Source organism: Condylura cristata, unplaced genomic scaffold (assembly GCF_000260355.1).
Source record: "Condylura cristata isolate star-nosed mole 26May11 unplaced genomic scaffold, ConCri1.0 scaffold00025, whole genome shotgun sequence".
Lineage (NCBI taxonomy): Eukaryota > Metazoa > Chordata > Mammalia > Eulipotyphla > Talpidae > Condylura > Condylura cristata.
The window spans coordinates 2,905,381-2,915,720 of record NW_004567126.1 but is presented as its reverse complement, the minus strand read 5'-3'; positions in this window follow the sequence as shown (position 1 = coordinate 2,915,720).

The following is a 10,340-nucleotide window of genomic DNA, read 5'->3' as shown; positions in this document are numbered from 1 at the left end:
TAATACCAAGAAGTTTGTGTTTTCACCCCTTCCTTTCCCTTTGTAAACCGTGTGAGCTGTAGGGCAAACTCTTCACCCCTCTGGCCTCCCTCCCTCTCCCCTCGCTGCCTTCGCATTGCAGTGAACCTCCCACGTGCCAGTGACCTCAACATGCTCTTTATGGACCCTCATTGGCTTGGCAGCATTTCAAGGAGACTTAAGACAAGAATTGTTAACTACAAAGTTGGTTAAATGGTAAACAGGAAAATGAAAACTAAGTGGTATCTAGCACTCACTGGATATGTATCCTCCCACCTCACTCAAGATGAAATCACAAATACCACCAGCCTTTCTCCCCAAGCACCCTTTTTAGAACAGTATCAGGCAGCCATAGCTCAAAGCCTAGAAGGAGAAAAGAGCAGAAAACTACTTGTCACCTCAGCATGTACTAACTCATTCTTGCCTTTTCCAGGGAGGTGGCTATTGTGCTGTGTCTGCATTCAGGGGCCAAGGTCTTCCCTTTTATCCCCCTAAGGGTTACTTCATATTTTTGTAAGTAAAATGTGTGTGACTTCTACTTTATGTGAAAGTGGTTTGGTCTCTTGACAAGTTAATGCTAGTCAATGGGCCATTCATGGAACAGCTAGATTTTCTTTGACAAACCTTTAAGAGATGCTACCACACAAACTATTGCCACCAGAAGAGAGTGAAAGGTAGAAAAGGAACTATGATGCTAAAAAGAAAAGGAAAAACAAAAAGCACATACATTACCCCTTGTCTATGCACCAGACCCTAGTGAACATTTTGGGCCATCATATACTAGCACTTCTCCATCAAGAGTAACTTTAACTTTGGAATGACACCGCCAATAAAAATAGCTAGTAGCTTCTTTTGATGCTCTTATCTTGCTTTTTTCTGCCTCTCACATGCACAGAGTCCTGTTACCATCAAGCCCCAAGGCAGGGTCCCATCAAAAACATAGGAAGATAAGGGAGATACAAAGCTCTGCCTGTAATCACTCTAAAATTGCATATACACATTTACAATTGACTTTAAAAACCATGGGTAGACTCCGCTGTCACCTTATTAAACACCTGAATGATGACAGAGCACTGTGATGGTGAGGAAGTTGCTTGGTCTGTAAAGGAGAAAAAAGGCCCATGAACTGGTTTCTGATTGCCCCTGCTGAAGGGTATCAGTTAAACACCCTTGAAGAGACAAGGCTACTCCAGGATTTTACCTGTCTGCATCATTTTATTTCTGTAGCCCTTCCTTTTTAATGACTTTCACTTAATAGAATATTCCCATTGGGCTTACTGTCTAACATGTCATTTAAAATCCCTTTGAAAGAGCTTACTGTCCTCAGTGACCTTCAATAGACGAATTTGGGTCTCTATGGTAGACATGTGTGAGGCTGTTTTTAGTTTGGATATTTCAAATGAGATGGAATTTCCCACCATTCCCCACCCACAGGGTATAAGGGAAGTTACTCCATGGAGGAGAAAGGAAATTTGTAGTATGAGAATATCATCAGGGGTCGGCATGTCATCCCTAAGAAACCATCAGCAACTGGCTGCTGCCGGACCTAGGAAACAGGAGTGAGCTGGATGGACCATTCTGATGTCTCTCCTGTGAGTAGGCAAGCAGTTTGCATCTGCCCCAATTAACTTGGGAACTAAAGGTAGATGGCAGATCCCTGCGGCAATAGTCTGAGCAAATTCAGCAGCTGCCTTTGTTTACAGACTGTGTACACACAGTCAGATGGAAAGATTTTTAAAAGAGCAGTAAATGGCAATCCACATGGATAATGAAGTGGATTAATGTAGCAATTAAAGTTTATTAAAATGAAGTATTATCCTTAGACAGAACCTGACAATGATGTAAAGCTGGGATCTGCTTTCAAAAATGAAGGTTTAGCAAAGGAAATTTAAATTCCCAAGAGGTTACAGGGTCCATTGTGAATATGAATGGCCTGCTGAGACAGGGGAGGTTTAAGAAGTTATCTTAGGAGAATGCAGCATTTAGAGCAGGGATAATTAAATACTCCTCTTCTGGAATTATTATCTGCTGTAAAGTCTTCACTAGGGGCTGATGTTTTGTCCTTTGATTATCACAAGAAAGAAACTTGTGAATTATAAAAACTTCACCTGAAATGTAAAAGCCCAAAGGAAAATGTAGTGTAACATGGAAGGGAGATGATCCATTAATTATTTTGCCAGCATAGAAGGTGGTGGCATTAGGAGACCTGTAGCATATTTAATGAACCTCATTCTTAGAAGGGAGCTGACATGAGCACATTTTATTAAACTTCATTCTACAGATTGTACCCCAACATAAATTGGTCCCTGGATTTTTTCTATCATCTGAATGCCTCAAAATTTGGGAATGGAGATGACATCATTCCAGAAAGAGCAAACATATTAAACCTCCCAGATTGTACTATTGCCACTGGCCAGAATTTCACCAAGGAGCTCTCTCTGCTAGCAGTTAACACTGTCTGGTTTGTTACTGGCCTAGATACGGAGCATTCTCCTTTCTCTGTCACTGTCCCCAACGCGCTGTTGAATTCCTCTCCTTGACACTGGCACATCTCTCAGCATCACCTTATGCAAAAAGCATCCATGTACACCAGCATAGAATACTTGATGCAAGTGGCAGGGCCTTCAGAAGCACAGGTAGCTAGGTGGGCATGTCTTTTAGGGCAACTTGAATATGTGTGACAGTTTTTAAAGGTTCACAAAGCTGCTAGTCAACTACAATGTCACAATGACAGATTCATCCATACTTCTTTAAAGAAAGAAAGAAAACTTCAATAAGTTGATTGGAAAACTCTATTTTCAAGGCTAGGAATATTTTACTCTGGATTCTGCATTGTGTCCTGATATGCAGACTTGAGCAAGACTCCCAGCAGCTTCTCAGGGACACAGGGGAGCTATTAATTCAGGTTGAGCCTAGACCTGCTGACTTCTGAAATGACCAGCTTCACAGTGGAGATGGCACAGATGCAGGCATGAAGGGTTTACATTTTAGAAGTAGAATATCTCTAGTTAGAAAAATTTCCTTTTTAAAAAGTTATCCCCATTTTGCTCACAACAGCCGGGGCTTGTCACACTGACCCTCCCACTAAGACCAACTGGGAACATCAGGAAGATATTTTAAAATTCATGATAGATTAGGACTACCAGAGCAGAAACAAAATGACAGAGACAAAAGGAGGAAAAGAAAGGGAATAGAGAGAGAGGAAGCTCCAGTGAAAGTTGTTCTTCCTGCAGAGGGGAGGGGCTGAGAGGTTGAGAAGCCAAGCAGGGCCTGTGATGGTAAGGCAGGGCATGGAGGAAATGTGGGTCCAGGTCCCCCAGGCAGGAAAGACTCTGGTGAAGTCCTGAGGTCTTAGGTTGGGACCGAGAGGCACCATCTAGAAATGAGGGGCACCATGTCAGTGTTGGGACGAGGCCACTTTTGAGCCATCTTAGATATCTGAAGGCATGTGAGGGTCACTCAGATTACATCTACCCCTACGTGACTGAAGTAGGTATAACCTCAAATTCTTTTCACAACTTTTCATGCAAGTGAACCAAGTGGATGTGAGGTCAGACTCAGGGTGTCAATTGTGTGGAGGCATGAAAGATGAGTAGAAATGAGCTTTGGAGGTAAGGGGATCCTACCTCATCATACACAGGCCTTGTTCGGTAAGAGAAAGCAAAGTTTAGGTTCCAAGGCCAGAAAGAAGGTCATACACCCATCTTTTGTCCCCGCTGAGGTCATTTCACAAAGGCGGGTCCTCCCCCGACTCACTCTGCACAGTGGTTCTAATCTAATCACTCTGTGCAGATGGGCCCCGACACCCCTGAGACCTCACAGTGGACTCCTCAACGTCCCCTCCTTCCCACTCACTACTGTTTCTCGTAGTACCTCAGAAATCTAGTCCAAAAGGAGTCCTTATCTCTAGGTGAACTCCTTGAGACCCCCCACGTGTATGTTTCTCGTCTCACAGCTGTTAGCCTTGGAGAATCCATTTCTGGAACATGTCCCTGCCTTTGGTTACCATCTGCTGAGCCAATCACACATGATGTGGGAATAAAACAACCAACACACACTTCTTTTTCTTCGTGCAGTTTCAAGTTTTGATCCCAATGAGAACACTGATGGCCCTGTTTCACAGATGAAGACAGAATAGTTCAGGAAAAAGAAGCCACTTGGTCAAAGTGATGGCCAGGGATTTTTGTGAAGGAAGTCAGTTATCTACCCCTCCACCTGTAACCCCCCAAAACATCCCCTCTGCTTAGATCGTACTTGAAGCAGAAATTGTGTTTGTAGATTCTAAGACTATGAAAGGTTCTGCAAACCCTCAGCTGCTTGGACACGTTGCTGTGGTGAGGCACAGGACAGCTTCCAAGAACTGGACCACACAAATTAGCAACGTCTAGTGAAATCATGTCAATCATCCTCATAAAATACACTCTGCACTCCCACCATGGACTTCACAATATGTCGCCCTCCCCTTCTGTGTCAGCTGGGGCTGGCCATGTGCCCATATCATCCCTATGTGGCCCATGAACACTCAGAGCACCATCCTGGGTAATGGGCTCATCCACTCTCCAGGAGCTGAGGGTGTGGCGTAAGGGACTGCGGATGCAGTCAGCAGGCAGCAGGGCTGGGAAGTGTGCGCTAGGGCAAAGCTGCTTTTCTGCAGCAGCCTCATTCTCATGCAGTGATGCTTGAGCTGAGTGGCATTTTTTGTTTTATTTAAAATGTCATTGGATGCTCTTCAAATCTGAGTGCTGGCGTGCCACCCTAACAGCAGCTTCTACAGCGGGGTAAGACTACAAGACTCTTCCCAGAAAGGTAGCTGTGAAAGCAGTGCACACATGTTTAGAGCTGGCTGCCTCTATAGTTTCTCACGTTTCGTAGCCTCTTCCCAAGTAGTTTTTCTATTAGTTCCGTTTCACAGACAGAGAAGCTGAGACTTGAGAGAGTTTAGCAGTGTGTTCAAGCTACTGGATGGCAGAATCTGGCTTCAAATGCAAGTGCTTATTAGACTCAAGAACCTGAACACTAAACAGATGTGGCATAGGGGCCCTGGGGGGATATTAAAGACAGAGTTGCATCCTCTCATTTTAGGTTTTGGATGCTTAATGCTGCGAGTGACAGGAAGCCTAGCTTGGGCCCTAAACATTGGCCATCACCTCACAAGACATACCTTGGCTATTCCTACAGTGTCATCTGGACCCAGGCTCTATCCATCTTCCTGTCCTGAGGGGTCAGCAGTTGTGATCCCCTCCACAGCTGAGGGTCTCCTCCCTCAGCTTCTTCCAGAGACCAAAATACCTCTCACATATAGAGGAAGAAATGTCTGTTCAGAAGTCTCTGTTTTCTCATCTAGTTGGCATGGTGTCATCCCTGTCACACTTAGTGACTGTCACTCAAAATGACTTTGCCATAATGAGCTATGTCTCACCAACCACACACCCCCCCCTGCACCCCAGGGCTGGGAGACTAGCTATGAAGCACACGGATGCCTAATATTGGATGAAAATTGAAGTAATTAAACAAAGCTGTCCGTGGCGATAGGCGGCAGGAGAGCTGCCAGGTATTATCAGTACCCACCACCTGCAGCTCCTCGGTCTTCCCAGGCCCCACATGTGCTGTTCCCCGCCTTTGCTAACAACCTGCCACGAGCTGATGTGCACTTGTCCCTTCCCTAAAGGGAGAAAAGTCATCTCACCTGCTTTCTGCATCTGACTCAGGTCCTGGACAGCTGGTAATAGTTTTTATGGTTGGTTCTCTGTGTGCAACCTGATGGCTAAAAACCGGTCATATACCGCCAAGACAGGTGCAGCCTAGGAAGCCTATCCTTGTCCTCAGGAAACCAGGCTATGCCCCACTGTGGCATGCCCTTGTGGAGGCCCTCCCTGTCCCCTGGCCTCCACACACCCGCTCCGCTCCTGCTGCCTGAGTGGCTCCTCCTTTCTCACTACCCCCCTCTCGCCCCCAGATGAGCTGCCTGTAAGGGTGACCACTTTTTCCTCTCAGGTCAGGTTGATTCAGGTTAAAAAACCTAGGCTTTACCTTAGAAGCTCATCTCAGTATCTAATGACCCTTCAGAACAGTCACCCACCAACTTGGAAGACATTTGGGTTATTTCATGAGTGAACAATCAGAGTAAATATTTTGTTTAGATGCGGTGGCCAGTTTTGAGGTTTTGTCGCTCATCCCTGTGCGGCCTGTGTCCTCTGCCTTCTGACCTCCCTCCATCTGTGGCTCGGTGGCCTCTACCTGAGGACCTTGGGCAGTCTAGCCTTTGTCAGGGACTCTCCTATTCAATCTCCAGAGACAGACTTGCCTCCTTCACATAGAAATAGTTAATAATGGGGATATTTGCAAGGGGCTGGAGGCACCAAACTTAGTAATTTGATCTTCTGATAAGTCTCCACTTTCCTCACTGTTTCATGAAGTAGATGTAGCCTGGGGGCCAGGAATGGACTTTTCTATCACCAGGAGCCTTCAAATTCAAGACTCGATCAACTCAGTTTCAACTGACAAGCGTAAAATGCCTCTCTCGGCAAAGGCTGTTTTCTTTATCTTTGTTCTCACAGGGGCATAATTAGACAATTTATCTCTCTCTTGTAGAACCTCCTTGTTGATGAGCAATGTGAACAGCCAATACTGAATTTTCTCTTTTTCTAAACCAGAACCAGAGTAGAATGTCTTCTACATCCCAAGAAATGACTGGCAGTTGAGCAAATAATTTGCACTCCCCGAGTGGAAGCTACCACACCCCAGACTGGAGGGGGAAAGTGCCCCTCCTGAATGCCCTCAACTTCATTCAGCAAATCCTGTAGTTCCTCACGCACCCAGGAACACATTTCTAGCTCACAGATGCTCTAAGCGTTCAATAACAGGATACTTCATTAAAAGCGCTTTAATTATATGAAGCTTATTATTATAACATGACCAATGGCAAAATATTTGAAAGGTTATTTCAGTCACCCATAATATCAAGAGTCCGTCTCTCTCTTCTCCATCACTCTCTGTGTATTAGCTCATCTGTTTCTGTAAGAGTCAAGAGATTGGTTTTAGTAGTTCCAGATATTACCTCCCATGGCTCCCCCAGAGGACAAGAAAAAAAGAAAAACAGGACCTGGTGCATTTCTCTCAAAAGAGTGAAAAATGTTCCCCAAAGGTTTACCATTTCATCGCAGCTGTAGTGGCATCTCATGCCTCCATCTGTCCAGGAAACACAATTATTGTTACTAGTTGGATCAAATCAACAATCACCCCCAGAACTGGGGAGAACCCAGAACTGAAGAGTTTTTCAACTCTCAAAAGGCAAAGGTGGTGGGCCCTCCCTGGTGGCGCAGTGGGTTAAAGCATAGCACTAAGAAGCTTAAGCCAATTCAACATAAGTTCGATCTCCGCCTGCCCCGGAGGAGATCCACATGGCGTGGCAGACCTCTCCTGACCCGCCCGCTGCTCCCCTCAGCAGTGTACTTCCTCCATCTGCCTGTTCTGCTCCCCACTCTGTTCCTGGTGAATCCTCTCAACCTCCGCATCTCTGGCCTGTACCCCAGTTCTGTATGAATAAATAAATCTTTTTAAAAAATTAAAAATAAATTTAAAAAAAGGCAAAGGTGGAGGTTGAGTAAATGCCCCAAGTTCTTGTCTTTTAGATCAGCATTTGTTAAAATGCAGCCTGGAGGTCTAGTGTTCTGAGGTGTAGAAACATACCTGTACCCAGCACAGACCTGCCTGAACACACCCCAGATTGAGCTCCAGGACCCGCATTCTAACAAGTGCCAGGACATTCTGCAACATGTTAAAGAAAAAGAAGGACAGCAGAAAGCTGTGGAACTTGATCTGATTTGGATCCATAACCTCCTGCCACACAGAACACGGTTCTCAATAGATCCACAGTGGAGCTCAGTTACTGTCATATTTGAAAAAGGGATGAACCTATTCCCAGTGCCCACACAGAGTACATAAAAGTACCGTGTCTTTAAGTAGATCAAGTACTGCTCTTCCTGGTGAGCCTATCTTGGTTTGATCTTTGATTCCATAGTCATCTTCGTTAAAGCGTGATGATTCTCAGGGGTGTTTTGTTTGTTTTTTTCTATCAAGAAGCTAATCTTTGGGAGAAAATGTGAGGCGATTGAGCACATACTCCCAGCATGTACATTTCCCAAGGAAAAGCAGTGGGCTGATTACATGAGCTCACAGTGGATAGTGAAGTCCTGACTTCCACTTCCCACACAGACCCCCGGCACAGGCACTGGGTGTGAACTGGTGTGAGCTACCCGCATGGCCTCCTTCCCCCTGGGCACCCGCCACCCCAGTGCCGGGCTCCATAGCAACACTGGGAAATACCCCCACACAGCACCTCCTCCCACCTCAGCACTCTGGCCTTTCCTGGAGCACTTAGTGTGTACCCAGAATTAAGTCTGTCCTCTAGGCCAGGAGGTCCTGAGGAAGGAGACTGGGTCTTTAGTTTCTACTTTGAATTTTTTTATGCTATAAAGTTTTGCTTATTTTATAATCTGTATACAAGCATTCTTTTAAGAAAAATGGAAACACAAATACATCAAATTTCCCTTACTGGTGGGTCAACATTCTTTTTCATTGACCTTTCTAATGTAGGGGCAGAGAGGAAATATACCCTCAACCTCTGGGTTCTTCTAATGCTGGTTGGGCAATCAAACTAATGTCAATCAGGTTAGCAGGTTAAAAGAACAAATGTAATTACTTCCATACAGAGAACTGGCATGGAAATATACTCTCAAGTAAATGGGGTGAAAATGAGAGTATTTATCCTAAGCTAAAGAAGGGAGTGGTAGTCTGGGGGTCTATGGAGGGAGAAGGGGAGCTCATATGATGAGGAAGGGGTGATTGATATAACAAACCAGATTCTCTGCAATTCATTTTTCCAGGTAGTGAAACAAATAGTCAACTTTTCGTAAGGCTGCAGGACCTCAATTGACCTCAGCTTAAAATAATCCACATACCACAAGAGCACTTCTCAGCCTGTTTTGGACACCCTGAGAAGTACTGGCCTTCACTAGCTTCACTCTTAAGTGTTTACAATAATTTTATAATATACTGACACAGGATATAAGAGCTGTATTGAACTAGGAGCTAGGTGTTCTCTGAAGCCCTTTATCTCACTAACAATTTAGGAGCTGCATGCCATCATTGCCATGTCAGTGTGAGAAAACTGGAGTCCAGATGGTTTATGGAAGACGCCACAGCAGTGGGTGGGAATTCAGTCTCCAGAACTGTGCTTCTACCACACTGCTCAGCACAACCTCAACAGCAATCTTTGTGACCTGTGATGTGGTGAAATCATACCATCAACATTTGCCATTGCACTTAGCTTTTAAGTAATACTTGTTCCTATCACAGCAGCACAAAGCATCAAAAAGACAAAAGCCAAAAAAATAAAATAAGAACCCGGTTTCCCAACAGATACTGTGCTTTTATTTGAATTATTGAATCTGTTGATTTGACTTGATCCATTTGTTCAGCTCTCTGTAGGAATGGCAGAATCCTCTCCTGAGGGGATGTGTTTTCCAGGGAGACAGGGCTCCTCACAGAAGCAGGAAGCTGGGTCTCTCTTCCACTCAGCCCCTGCAGGCCTGACACATAGGTGTGTTTCACACCTGGTCTTCCCCTTATCCTCTCATTGGTCTGGCAGCTCAGCCTGGGCTGAGACCCTGAAATACAGGACAGATGAAATAAAAATATTTTCACTGTAAGAGAATATCCATATCACTCTTAAAGTTCTATAAGATCCCACGTGTTTGTGACTTTGGAGAAGCCTTCTAAACAGGCTCCCACTGTTGCCAAGTCTTGTCTCTTCCTTAATGCCATGTCAGGTGACAGAAAGCCACGCTGGGGGCTGCAGTTTGCTGATGGTGCATTCAGTGCTGTGTGTCTTGCTGAAATGCAGCTTTATCAAGTTACAAGTAACAAGTAATTACCATGCAGCACGTCACCTGGAGTGCCATTATGCAAATTTGCACAGGGCTCAGCTGCACAGATTAAGCAAATATTTATCATCATCCTAAAGCCTCGCCTGGCAAAGAGAAAACAGGCCAGTGGTATTCCATTCATGCACATTCCCAGTTTTGAAGCCACAAATGAAGCAGGCAGTGTTTAAATCTAGGACACGGAAAATTTCTAAGGAAAGTATCCTCTCACTAATCTTCTTATTCAAGAAATCTTTGATTAATTTTAGAAAAAGAAAATTCAGAGAGAAAACAAGAGAATTGTCTTAAGGTAGGTGAAAGACCATGCCGTAGTAGAGGAAATGAATCTGGTTTCAACTGTCCTGGAAGTCCACTGTGGAATACATTTGTCCAAATTTC